Source organism: Oncorhynchus mykiss, chromosome 10, assembly GCF_057628025.1.
Source record: "Oncorhynchus mykiss isolate SJ-2025 chromosome 10, ASM5762802v1, whole genome shotgun sequence".
Taxonomy (NCBI): domain Eukaryota; kingdom Metazoa; phylum Chordata; class Actinopteri; order Salmoniformes; family Salmonidae; genus Oncorhynchus; species Oncorhynchus mykiss.
Window position 1 is genome coordinate 80,392,794 of NC_143031.1, and position 9,869 is coordinate 80,402,662.

A 9,869-nucleotide genomic window follows, 5' to 3' on the forward strand; every position below is an offset into this window, starting at 1 on the left:
GAATCCTGCAATCTGAGTTCAAATCTTGGTAGGACCTACCTTGATTTTGCAGTGACACACTCCTCCCCTGTCAACTTTAAAATAGTGGTGTGTGAAAGAAACAAATGGGTGGGAGTCAATAAGCACTCTTGTTACGCACGAATGGCTAGCCAACGGTAAATGCATACTATGAGTTCCTGTTAAGTTTTTTTAATTGAAAACTTGCAGCCCCACAAAGAACTGAAAATGTTTCATATTTTGTTCACACTCATCACATCATTCGTGTTGGAAATATGTGGATTTCCAAGTGGATGCATGGTAGGGTAGCCCAGTTGATACCGGTACATGGCAGGGTAGCCCAGTTGATACCAGTACATGGCAGGGTAGCCCAGTTGATACTGTTACATGGCAGGGTAGCCCAGTTGATACCGGTACATGGCAGGGTAGCCCAGTTGATACCGGTACATGGCAGGGTAGCCCAGTTGATACCGGTACATGGCAGGGTAGCCTAGTTGATACCGGTACATGGCAGGGTAGCCCAGTTGATACCGGTACATGGCAGGGTAGCCCAGTTGATACCGGTACATGGCAGGGTAGCCCAGTTGATACCGGTACATGGCAGGGTAGCCCAGTTGATACCGGTACATGGCAGAAAATACTTTCTGTGTTTCCGGGGGAACCAAGGACAGTAAAATCTGAACCCTTCAGAAGAGTATTCAAGTCTCAGGAGGCCATACCAGGTGACATAATCCTCTTCTGTTAAATAGAATATTGCTGTCCAAACGAAGGATGGTTTCAGTTGCAAGTCATTGCTACACATTGAAGGGCTGACATTCTATATTTGGTAATATTCTCATCGACGGGGTTGTAGCGGAGCAGCTTGAAGAGCTTCAAGTTCCTTGGCGTCCACATCACCAACAAACTAACATGGTTCAAGCACACCAAGACAGTCGTGGAGAGGGCACGGTAAAACCTGTCCCGCTCAGGATAGGATGGATTTGGCCTGGATCCACAAAAGGTTCTACAGCTGCACCAACGAGAGCATCCTGACGGGTTGCATCACTGCCTGGTATGGCAACTGCTCAGCCTCCGACCGCAAGGCCCGACAGAAGGTAGTGCGTACGGCCCAGTACATAAATGGGGCAAAGCTTCCTGCCATCTCGGGCTTCTCCTGGCTGGCTCAGCTGATGTTCAATAAGGGCTGGCTGCCTGAGAGGTGGGATGTGTTCTGTGTGAAGTCACAAGGAGGCGCCAGAGAGATAAAAAAAAGGTGGAGATAGAGGAAGAGGAGGTAGAGGAGTAGGAGGTGGAGGAAGAGGAGGTAGAGGAGTAGGAGGTGGAGGAAGAGGAGGTAGAGGAGTAGGAGGTGGAGGAAGAGGAGGTAGAGGAGTAGGAGGTAGAGGAGTAGGAGGTGAAGGAAGAGGAGGTAGAGGAGTAGGAGGTGGAGGAAGAGGAGGTAGAGGAGTAGGAGGTGGAGGAAGAGGAGGTAGAGGAGTAGGAGGTGGAGGAAGAGGACGGTAGAGGAGTAGGAGGTGGAGGAAGAGGAGGTAGAGGAGTAGGAGATGGAGGAAGAGGAGGTAGAGGAGTAGGAGGTGGAAGAGGAGGCAGAGGAGTAGGAGGTGGAGGAAGAGGAGGTAGAGGAGTAGGAGGTGGAGGAAGAGGAGGTAGAGGAGTAGGAGGTGGAGGAAGAGGAGGTAGAGGAGTAGGAGGTGGAGGAAGAGGAGGTAGAGGAGTAGGAGGTGGAGGAAGAGGACGGTAGAGGAGTAGGAGGTGGAGGAAGAGGACGGTAGAGGAGTAGGAGGTGGAGGAAGAGGAGGTAGAGGAGTAGGAGGTGGAGGAAGAGGAGGTAGAGGAGTAGGAGGTGGAGGAAGAGGAGGTAGAGGAGTAGGAGGTGGAGGAAGAGGAGGTAGAGGAGTAGGAGGTGGAGGAAGAGGAGGTAGAGGAGTAGGAGGTGGAGGAAGAGGAGGTAGAGGAGTAGGAGGTGGAGGAAGAGGAGGTAGAGGAGTAGGAGGTGGAGGAAGAGGAGGTAGAGGAGTAGGAGGTGGAGGAAGAGGACGGTAGAGGAGTAGGAGGTGGAGGAAGAGGAGGTAGAGGAGTAGGAGGTGGAGGAAGAGGAGGTAGAGGAGTAGGAGGTGGAGGAAGAGGAGGTAGAGGAGTAGGAGGTGGAGGAAGAGGACGGTAGAGGAGTAGGAGGTGGAGGAAGAGGAGGTAGAGGAGTAGGAGGTGGAGGAAGAGGAGGTAGAGGAGTAGGAGGTGGAGGAAGAGGACGGTAGAGGAGTAGGAGGTGGAGGAAGAGGAGGTAGAGGAGTAGGAGGTGGAGGAAGAGGAGGTAGAGGAGTAGGAGGTGGAGGAAGAGGAGGTAAAGGAGTAGGAGGTGGAGGAAGAGGAGGTAGAGGAGTAGGAGGTGGAGGAAGAGGAGGTAGAGGAGTAGGAGGTGGAGGAAGAGGAGGTAGAGGAGTAGGAGGTGGAGGAAGAGGAGGTAGAGGAGTAGGAGGTGGAGGAAGAGGAGGTAAAGGAGTAGGAGGTGGAGGAAGAGGAGGTAGAGGAGTAGGAGGTGGAGGAAGAGGAGGTAGAGGAGTAGGAGGTGGAGGAAGAGGAGGTAAAGGAGTAGGAGGTGGAGGAAGAGGAGGTAGAGGAGTAGGAGGTGGAGGAAGAGGAGGTAGAGGAGTAGGAGGTGGAGGAAGAGGAGGTAAAGGAGTAGGAGGTGGAGGAAGAGGAGGTAGAGGAGTAGGAGGTGGAGGAAGAGGAGGTAGAGGAGTAGGAGGTGGAGGAAGAGGAGGTAGAGGAGTAGGAGGTGGAGGAAGAGGAGGTAAAGGAGTAGGAGGTGGAGTGAGAGAAGGTAGAGGAGTAGGAGGTGGAGGAAGAGGAGGTAGAGGAGTAGGAGGTGGAGGAAGAGGAGGTAGAGGAGTAGGAGGTGGAGGAAGAGGAGGTAAAGGAGTAGGAGGTGGAGGAAGAGGAGGTAGAGGAGTAGGAGGTGGAGGAAGAGGAGGTAGAGGAGTAGGAGGTGGAGGAAGAGGAGGTAAAGGAGTAGGAGGTGGAGGAAGAGGAGGTAGAGGAGTAGGAGGTGGAGGAAGAGGAGGTAGAGGAGTAGGAGGTGGAGGAAGAGGAGGTAAAGGAGTAGGAGGTGGAGGAAGAGGAGGTAGAGGAGTAGGAGGTGGAGGAAAGAGGAGGTAGAGGAGTAGGAGGTAGAGGAGGTAGAGGAGTAGGAGGTGGAGGAAGAGGAGGTAGAGGAGTAGGAGGTGGAGGAAGAGGAGGTAGAGGAGTAGGAGGTGGAGGAAGAGGAGGTAGAGGAGTAGGAGGTGGAGGAAGAGGAGGTAGAGGAGTAGGAGGTGGAGGAAGAGGACGGTAGAGGAGTAGGAGGTGGAGGAAGAGGAGGTAGAGGAGTAGGAGGTGGAGGAAGAGGAGGTAGAGGAGTAGGAGGTGGAGGAAGAGGAGGTAGAGGAGTAGGAGGTGGAGGAAGAGGAGGTAGAGGAGTAGGAGGTGGAGGAAGAGGAGGTAGTAGAGGAGTAGGAGGTGGAGGAAGAGGAGGTAGAGGAGTAGGAGGTGGAGGAAGAGGAGGTAGAGGAGTAGGAGGTGGAGGAAGAGGAGGTAGAGGAGTAGGAGGTGGAGGAAGAGGAGGTAGAGGAGTAGGAGGTGGAGGGAAGAGGACGGTAGAGGAGTAGGAGGTGGAGGAAGAGGATGTAGAGGAGTAGGAGGTGGAGGAAGAGGAGGTAGAGGAGTAGGAGGTGGAGGAAGAGGAGGTAGAGGAGTAGGAGGTGGAGGAAGAGGAGGTAGAGGAGTAGGAGGTGGAGGAAGAGGAGGTAGAGGAGTAGGAGGTGGAGGAAGAGGAGGTAGAGGAGTAGGAGGTGGAGGAAGAGGAGGTAAAGGAGTAGGAGGTGGAGGAAGAGGAGGTAGAGGAGTAGGAGGTGGAGGAAGAGGAGGTAGAGGAGTAGGAGGTGGAGGAAGAGGAGGTAGAGGAGTAGGAGGTGAAGGAAGAGGACGGTCGAGGAGTAGGAGGTGGAGGAAGAGGAGGTAGAGGAGTAGGAGGTGGAGGAAGAGGAGGTAGAGGAGTAGGAGGTGGAGGAAGAGGACGGTAGAGGAGTAGGAGGTGGAGGAAGAGGAGGTAGAGGAGTAGGAGGTAGAGGAGTAGGAGGTGGAGGAAGAGGAGGTAGAGGAGTAGGAGGTGGAGGAAGAGGAGGTAGAGGAGTAGGAGGTGGAGGAAGAGGACGGTAGAGGAGTAGGAGGTGGAGGAAGAGGAGGTAGAGGAGTAGGAGGTGGAGGAAGAGGAGGTAGAGGAGTAGGAGGTGGAGGAAGAGGACGGTAGAGGAGTAGGAGGTGGAGGAAGAGGAGGTAGAGGAGTAGGAGGTGGAGGAAGAGGAGGTAGAGGAGTAGGAGGTGGAGGAAGAGGAGGTAGAGGAGTAGGAGGTGGAGGAAGAGGAGGTAGAGGAGTAGGAGGTGGAGGAAGAGGAGGTAGAGGAGTAGGAGGTGGAGGAAGAGGAGGTAGAGGAGTAGGAGGTGGAGGAAGAGGACGGTAGAGGAGTAGGAGGTGGAGGAAGAGGAGGTAGAGGAGTAGGAGGTGGAGGAAGAGGAGGTAGAGGAGTAGGAGGTGGAGGAAGAGGACGGTAGAGGAGTAGGAGGTGGAGGAAGAGGAGGTAGAGGAGTAGGAGGTGGAGGAAGAGGAGGTAGAGGAGTAGGAGGTGGAGGAAGAGGAGGTAGAGGAGTAGGAGGTGGAGGAAGAGGAGGTAGAGGAGTAGGAGGTGGAGGAAGAGGAGGTAAAGGAGTAGGAGGTGGAGGAAGAGGAGGTAGAGGAGTAGAAGATGGAGGAAGAGGAGGTAGAGGAGTAGGAGGTGGAGGAAGAGGAGGTAAAGGAGTAGGAGGTGGAGGAAGAGGAGGTAGAGGAGTAGGAGGTGGAGGAAGAGGACGGTAGAGGAGTAGGAGGTGGAGGAAGAGGAGGTAGAGGAGTAGGAGGTGGAGGAAGAGGAGGTAGAGGAGTAGGAGGTGGAGGAAGAGGAGGTAGAGGAGTAGGAGGTGGAGGAAGAGGACGGTAGAGGAGTAGGAGGTGGAGGAAGAGGACGGTAGAGGAGTAGGAGGTGGAGGAAGAGGAGGTAGAGGAGTAGGAGGTGGAGGAAGAGGAGGTAAAGGAGTAGGAGGTGGAGGAAGAGGACGGTAGAGGAGTAGGAGGTGGAGGAAGAGGAGGTAGAGGAGTAGGAGGTGGAGGAAGAGGAGGTAAAGGAGTAGGAGGTGGAGGAAGAGGAGGTAGAGGAGTAGGAGGTGGAGGAAGAGTAGGTAGAGGAGTAGGAGGTGGAGGAAGAGGAGGTAGAGGAGTAGGAGGTGGAGGAAGAGGAGGTAGAGGAGTAGGAGGTGGAGGAAGAGGAGGTAGAGGAGTAGGAGGTGGAGGAAGAGGAGGTAGAGGAGTAGGAGGTGGAGGAAGGGGAGGTAGAGGAGTAGGAGGTGGAGGAAGAGGAGGTAGAGGAGTAGGAGGTGGAAGAAGAGGACGGTAGAGGAGTAGGAGGTGGAGGAAGAGGAGGTAGAGGAGTAGGAGGTGGAGGAAGAGGACGGTAGAGGAGTAGGAGGTGGAGGAAGAGGACGGTAGAGGAGTAGGAGGTGGAGGAAGAGGACGGTAGAGGAGTAGGAGGTGGAGGAAGAGGAGGTAGAGGAGTAGGAGGTGGAGGAAGAGGACGGTAGAGGAGTAGGAGGTGGAGGAAGAGGAGGTAGAGGAGTAGGAGGTGGAGGAAGAGGAGGTAGAGGAGTAGGAGGTGGAGGAAGAGGAGGTAGAGGAGTAGGAGGTGGAGGAAGAGGAGGTAGAGGAGTAGGAGGTGGAGGAAGAGGAGGTGGAGGAAGAGGAGGTGGAGGAAGAGGAGGTAGAGGAGTAGGAGGTGGAGGAAGAGGAGGTGGAGGAAGAGGAGGTGGAGGAAGAGGAGGTGGAGGAGTAGGAGGTGGAGGAAGAGGAGGTAGAGGAGTAGGAGGTGGAGGAAGAGGAGGTGGAGGAAGAGGAGGTGGAGGAAGAGGACGGTAGAGGAGGTGGAGGAAGAGGACGGTAGAGTCTTTTTTTTCTTTAAAACAGTGATCCAGTCCACCTTCTTTTATATGTTGTTTATTGGACAGGATAGAGACAGAATGGAAAGAGGACATTATCCAATGAACATGCTTTTTAGTCTAGTCGAAAGCTTAATTATCTGTCTCTGGGAAATCCTATAACGTGAGTCATTAGGGGGGTGAAAATAAGATCTGACCCCACATCAGTGGTTAGGGTAGACTTTTAGCCTACCTGCGCTTTATTTTATATTGAACGTTACGTCATGCTTAACTGAGCTACTGATGAACTATATTGTAAACGTAATGGTCTTGTGATATGGCACTTTTTCTCAATATGGGGAAATGTTCTGTACAACTTGATCCTTGTTGGTAAAGTGTTTTATTAGGTTAAGTATTTTGTATTAAATACATTTTAAATTAAACTATTAATTAAACGGTGATTTTGTATTTCTTGAAAATAGTAACGGTGTGAAAATGTAAGGTAAACTATAGTCAGCGTGTGTAGATGGATGATGCTAGTCAGCTCCACCGTTCATCACTAGAGTCTGAGAGCATTGATCTGGATAAATGGTTCATCTACTGGTATAGGCTTGTCCAACAAGATTTCACTACCACATACTTGCTAAACCAGGCCAGAGCAGAGCAGAGCTCTTCACAAGTATCATAAGGCACCTAAAAAACAGGTTTCATTCTTGAACAGCAGTGAACATGCAAACATTAGACAGAGCCGTAGTTGGGGCATCAAATCAAATCAAACTTTATTTGTCACATGCGCCAAACACGACAGGTAGACCTTACAGAGAAATGCTTACTTACGAGCCCCTAACCAACAATGCAGTTTAAAAAATACAGATAAGAATAAGAGATAAAAGTAACAAATAATTAAAGAGTAGCAGTGAAATAACAATCTCTCTCATGGTGTTGGGAGTGATGGTGTTTAGTTGGAGTGTCTGACATGTTGGTGGTGTGATGGTGTTTAGTTGGGGTGTCTGACAGTGTTTGGGTGATGGTGTTTAGGTGGGGTGTCTGACTGTTGGGGGTGATGGTGTTTAGTTGGGGTGTCTGACAGTGTTGGAGTGATGGTGTTTAGGTGGGGTGTCTGACTGTTGGGGGTGATGGTGTTTAGTTGGGGTGTCTGACAGTGTTTGGGTGATGGTGTTTAGGTGGGGTGTCTGACATGTTGTTGGGGTAATGGTGTTGAGTTGGGATGTCTGACATGTTGTTGTGGTGATGGTGTTGAGTTGGGGTGTCTGACATGTTGTTGGGGGTGATGGTGTTTAGTTGGGGTGTCTGACAGTGTTGGAGTGATGGTGTTTAGGTGGGGTGTCTGACATGTTGGTGGTGTGATGGTGTTTAGTTGGGGTGTCTGACAGTGTTTGGGTGATGGTGTTTAGGTGGGGTGTCTGACATGTTGTTGGGGTAATGGTGTTGAGTTGGGATGTCTGACATGTTGTTGTGGTGATGGTGTTGAGTTGGGGTGTCTGACATGTTGTTGGGGGTGATGGTGTTTAGTTGGGGTGTCTGACAGTGTTGGAGTGATGGTGTTTAGGTGGGGTGTCTGACATGTTGGTGGTGTGATGGTGTTTAGTTGGGGTGTCTGACAGTGTTGGGGTGATGGTGTTTAGTTGGGGTGTCTGACATGTTGGTGGTGTGATGGTGTTTAGTTGGGGTGTCTGACAGTGTTTGGGTGATGGTGTTTAGGTGGGGTGTCTGACATGTTGTTGGTGTTTAGTTGGGGTGTCTGACAGTGTTGGGGTGATGGTGTTTAGTTGGGGTGTCTGACAGTGTTGGGGTGATGGTGTTTAGTTGGGGTGTCTGACATGTTGTTGTGGTGATGGTGTTGAGTTGGGGTGTCTGACATGTTGTTGGGGTGATGGTGTTTAGTTGGGGTTTCTGACAGTGTTGGGGTGATGGTGTTTAGTTGGGGTGTCTGACATGTTGTTGTGGTGATGGTGTTGAGTTGGGGTGTCTGACATGTTGTTGGGGTGATGGTGTTGAGTTGGGGTTTCTGACAGTGTTGGGGTGATGGTGTTGAGTTGGGGTGTCTGACATGTTGTTGGGGTGATGGTGTTGAGTTGGGGTTTCTGACAGTGTTGGGGTGATGGTGTTGAGTTGTGGTGTCTGACATGTTGTTGGGGTGATGGTGTTGAGTTGGGGTGTCTGACATGTTGTTGGGGTGATGGTGTTGAGTTGGGGTTTCTGACAGTGTTGGGGTGATGGTGTTGAGTTGTGGTGTCTGACATGTTGTTGGGGTGATGGTGTTGAGTTGGGGTGTCTGTGGATGTAGTTTAGTCTTAGCTGAGACATTGTATAGAGTCAGTGATCTGTGGATGTAGTTTAGTCGTAGCTGAGACATTATATAGGGTCAGTTATCTGTGGATGTAGTTTAGTCTTAGCTGAGACATTATATAAAGTCGGTGATCTGTGGATGTAGTTTAGTCTCAGCTGAGACATTATATAGAGTCAGTGATCTGTGGATGTAGTTTAGTCTTAGCTGAGACATTATATAGAGTCAGTGATCTGTGGATGTAGTTTAGTCTTAGCTGAGACATTATATAGAGTCAGTGATCTGTGGATGTAGTTTAGTCTTAGCTGAGACATTATATAGAGTCAGTGATCTGTGGATGTAGTTTAGTCTTAGCTGAGACATTATATAGAGTCAGTGATCTGTGGATGTAGTTTAGTCTTAGCTGAGACATTATATAGAGTCAGTGATCTGTGGATGTAGTTTAGTCTTAGCTGAGACATTATATAGAGTCAGTGATCTGTGGATGTAGTTTAGTCTTAGCTGAGACATTATATAGAGTCAGTGTTCTGTGGATGTAGTTTAGTCCTAGCCCCCCCGTAGTGCCACAAAGCATATATGCACGGCATAAGCCATGGCAAAATGTTTAGAATAGCAGGAAATTTGTTTTTAAAATGCAACATTTTCTCTAAGCCTCATGGCAAAATGTGTTGAGTTGCAGGAAATTAGCTTTAAAACAGCAACATTTTCTATCTGCCTCATGGCAAAATGTGTTGAGTTGTGGGAAATTAGCTTTAAAACAGCAACATTTTCTATCTGCCTCATGGCAAAATGTGTTGAGTTGTGGGAAATTAGCTTTAAAACAGCAACATTTTCTATCTGCCTCATGGCAAAATGTGTTGAGTTGCAGGAAATTAGCTTTAAAACAGCAACATTTTCTATCTGCCCCATGGCAAAATGTGTTGAATTGTGGGAAATTAGCTTTAAAACAGCAACATTTTCTATCTGCCCCATGGCAAAATGTGTTGAGTTGTGGGAAATTAGCTTTAAAACAGCAACATTTTCTATCTGCCCCATGGCAAAATGTGTTGAGTTGTGGGAAATTAGCTTTAAAACAGCAACATTTTCTATCTGCCCCATGGCAAAATGTGTTGAGTTGTGGGAAATTAGCTTTAAAACAGCAACATTTTCTATCTGCCCCATGGCAAAATGTGTTGAGTTGCGGGAAATTAGCTTTAAAACAGCAACATTTTCTATCTGCCCCATGGCAAAATGTGTTGAGTTGTGGGAAATTAGCTTTAAAACAGCAACATTTTCTATCTGCCCCATGGCAAAATGTGTTGAGTTGCGGGAAATTAGCTTTAAAACAGCAACATTTTCTATCTGCCCCATGGCAAAATGTGTTGAGTTGTGGGAAATTAGCTTTAAAACAGCAACATTTTCTATCTGCCCCATGGCAAAATGTGTTGAGTTGTGGGAAATTAGCTTTAAAACAGCAACATTTTCTATCTGCCCCATGGCAAAATGTGTTGAGTTGTGGGAAATTAGCTTTAAAACAGCAACATTTTCTATCTGCCTCATGGCAAAATGTGTTGAGTTGCGGTCCTGAGACCACTCCTGTTTTTAACCT